Raw genomic sequence first — 4,113 nt, 5'->3', positions numbered from 1 at the left:
TAGGAACTATTCGGCGACAAACTTGAGCGTTTTCCCGATAGAGGCGCTGACCAAACTCCGAAGTTAGTTCGGGGTACTCGCCACTAGATGGCTTTGGACTTGAAAAAAAATAAATTATTAATTAACTATTATTCCAAGCAATAAACAGATATAATAGACGTGGCATCTAATAGATAAAAGATTCCGGATCCAGTATGCAAAGTCCGATTACAATCGAGTTCCTAGAAATCGATAATAACATAGTTTTGACCGCTGCCCGGAGTTTTAAAACATCGGAATATTAGTGCGACCCTCTCATCGCGAGATGGCGATACTATATTTTTTACTGATTTTCATTATAAAACGATAAAACGTAATAAATTATTAATGCATTAGTGAAAGGACGCATGTTTTCTTACAAACATCATGAAACATAACTCCTTCGCGGATACTGTCTTAATTTCTGCTGATTATTTCTCTTGTGGATAACTACTTTTACTAATGTTTCAGACCAGTTGGAAGAAATCACAATTTCCTTCTCGGATATTCGGATGATCGCTTGGGAACTCCACGGATTCGCTGACTGTCGCTTATGCTAACGACAAGAATTTTAATCAGGGATTATAATTGTTAATTCGTTAAATGATGCGAAGTATCCCGCCACAGCGGGGGTCGGTCGTTTCCGTCGAGACTACGTGCTTCCTTGGTTCTCGGCAATTTTAAACTTTTCCCTTTGAAAACAGTTGAATATGTGACGATTTAATTGATGCCCAATTAAACTTTGAATTATTTTTATTGCACACTCTCAACGGAACCTTTTCAAAACTGTGCGTTCGCGACTTGTTCCTCCCCGATGCGGAGCGAGAAAATTGAATTTGAAATTTTCAGGTTGAACGGTGGCTAAAATGATTAACTATCGTACGTGCCCGAACGGATACGTGCATCTGTCGGTTATTCGAGGTTTCGATAGGTGGTCAGACATATAAGCAGAAAGGAACAGGCGGTTGCTTCGTCGCTGGCGAATCTTTTCGCGGTTAAATTCCATCTATCGCATGTTCGGTGGTCGTTGCACGGTCAGCGGCAATTAATTCGTTTTATATCGTTGCCAATGCGAATGAAGGTTTCGGTGAAGTATCCAGCAGACGACCAAATTCCGAAAGGATTTCGAACAGTAAAGAGTTTCGAACTGATACATTTGTAACGAGTTTTTAAATATAAGTTTCTTTAAAGAATATCGCGCGACACGTACACGACGAATCTAACCGCGCCATCGATTTGATCGATGCCACTTGCCGATAGTTGTCCCAGAAACCATCAGAAGTTTTCTAGATAGACTTTCCCCGTGAAGCGACTACGAGTTATATGAAAAGTGCCAGATTCTCGCGGTGCAGAGCAAACGAAAGTTTCCCGAAGATTCATCGTGAACATTACACGCGAGCAACGTCACCAGACGATTACCAACTTTCCGTGGATGCCTCGTAGTTCTCGGTGGCTCTTTGACTGGATCGCGTGCGTACAAATGCTGGAAGGAAGCCACCGATGTCTCCAAAGGTTCTCGCGTCGCGATTCTGAAATCGGAGTCCTCTTCGCGGTGATGGATGAGAGGACGCAGACTTCGCCGACAGTGCAATACCAACTTGCCGAAGGACGACCTGGATGCAACACGTGCAATCCGAAGCGTCTTTCTCGCGCCTCGGCGATATTGCTGGAAACAAAGAGATAACAGGAAAAGTCGGAAAACTGGAGACCTGGACACCTAACGGATTCCCTCGACGTGGTAGCAGTCACGCTGTTCAACGATGAGCTTAAATTTCAGCCATGCATTATCAGTTTTTGTGGATGCAAATTATTCGTGTAAAGAAGTTCACGCAGGCCCAAATATGGATATTCGTTGGATGTTTGATAATTCCATGGAGCCGAGAACTTGGACGAGAAGCCAAGTCTACGTGGAAGACACGTCGGTGGAAAATGTTGCTCCGAATAGTTTCTCTTTTGTGCTGCATCGAGTAATGTTACATCCTTTTTACAAAGTATTCGATAGCAGGTGAAATATCTAATTTCCATTTCGAGGCTAATTACACGAGAAGAAATGCATTTCGAGCGGTGAGCATGGGATGCGATTTACAGCCAGCGGTGTATGCGATTAATGGAATTTCCGTTTCGCGGTGGAGTAGTCACGCGAAAGAAAAAAATCGCATATTTCAGTGCTGTCGGCTAACATAACGTCATTGATTAAGTTTCGATTATGCGGGACTTGGGTTTCAAGGTATTCATTCTTGGTAAAAATTCCATCGCGATTCTCGTCGCTACAAAATATTTTCTCGTCCTCGTCCGTGCCTGTTTATCCTCAATTTACCGTGCCGAGGTGGAAACGGTGGCACGGATTTACCGTGTAATTTTCCATTCTCTCTTTTTCCTCGCTCTACCGTCCTTCCTCTTGTCGTTCCTCTTCGCACGTCCGCTGCCGCCATCCGTTCGTCACCTGCCATTATTTATTACTTCGAAACGTCGAAGACATTTCGTTCCATTCCGGTGCTACCGAAAAATTTCGTTCGCCAACGATTCGCGGGATCCTTCCGTGGTTATCCTCGTGTACCTCTGGTTCGTTCCCCTCCCCACGAGAATAGAGACTTCAATTTTTGATCGCGCATCCCGCCATGATTTTGGTACTAATTTGTATTTCAAACTATCGCGCGCGGGTAAAAGCAAAATCAATTTACTCGATCTGTGGCAACCAGCCCGGCAAGTGTTAATTACGAGAGAGTAATTAGCAGCCAATTAATTTGAAGATATTATTACCGAATATTTTTATTTTGTTGTTTACTCGTCGATCAAATATATATCGATGAAATAACGCGCGTCGTTTAGTGTTTCCAAAATTTACAATTTTCATTAGTAATTACACATGTGAAACATAAGACAATATACATATTTGATACTTGATTTGATACCGATGACTGAACAGTTTTATTTCGATAGCTAATAAAATTTTTTTACCAACGTTTGAACAATATTAATACCTGCTGAAATAAAATTCCCAATATTTTCCCAATCGGAAAATTTACGACGCGTGTTTGCGCAATACCATCCGCGTCGGTGATCATTCATTGAATTATTTCGTAATTTACACTTGACGCTGGAAAATTTGTCGATATACTCCGTCGAGCCGTAGTCTTTTGCATCCGATGCTACGATGAAAAAATTTATGTTTGCATTCCAATAGCAATCTTTAAAGGTTCACCGCGGGACGTACGCTGTACGCTTGTTTGGTATTTTTTCACTAGAATGTTTTATCGAAGTTTTTAAAAATACACGTCTCAAAGGGCATTTTAAACGGGGTTTCTGAAAGAGAGAAATTTTCTTTGACTAACACGCGAGAGATAAAAAACAGAGAATCGATATATTCGCGTATCCGTTCGAAGGGAATAGCCGAACGCGTAACGAATAAAAAGTTGTTATTATTCGCTAATTCATCGATGGATCCGTATAAGATATCGCCCATCTCGGGTGCGCGCTTTTGCACGGCAAGCTGGGTGTTCGAGAGGGGATGAGAATAGGAGGACAGGGGTGTCTTTGTCGCGCTGCCGCCTCACATGTCGAACTTATGAAAATTAATAAGAAAAATTGCCCATAAATTCAAAGTCTCGTTCGCGGAACAGCTCCGCAAGCCGCATCTTGGCTTGGCAATAAAATTAGAATTATGTCGGTCCTCCCTCCAGGAGCGTGGCCCCCTCGGTGTCGGTGGTTCGACGATGCGAGACAGGCCCGTGCTCGCCGAGGGCTTGGCAGCGTTTGTTAGCTACGCTGGAATGTGTCCTCCGGATCCTAACGTATGAGTTACCCCGCCAAGATTACATCCATGTCTTACGCGGAGCCGTCCCTGCGTCAGAACCTATGGTTATTAAATTCTACGCTTCCTCCGTGTATCTTCCGATCTGACGTCCCTTCAGAGCTGCTCGATTTTCTTCACGGGGTTGACTTATCGCCGCGGGATCTCGGGGACAAGCAACCGCGTAGAGCGACGGTGGTTTTTCATAGAGAGTACAGCGACCGTTTCGCGTTGCCGTTTTCATGAATCTTTTAGGAGCACGGCTATTGCTCTTAAAGGAGACGCTTCAAACGATCGCGATAGTA

This window comes from Hylaeus anthracinus, unplaced genomic scaffold, assembly GCF_026225885.1.
Source record: "Hylaeus anthracinus isolate JK02 unplaced genomic scaffold, UHH_iyHylAnth1.0_haploid 11989, whole genome shotgun sequence".
NCBI classification, from domain to species: domain Eukaryota; kingdom Metazoa; phylum Arthropoda; class Insecta; order Hymenoptera; family Colletidae; genus Hylaeus; species Hylaeus anthracinus.
Note: the sequence above shows the minus strand (reverse complement) of the source record.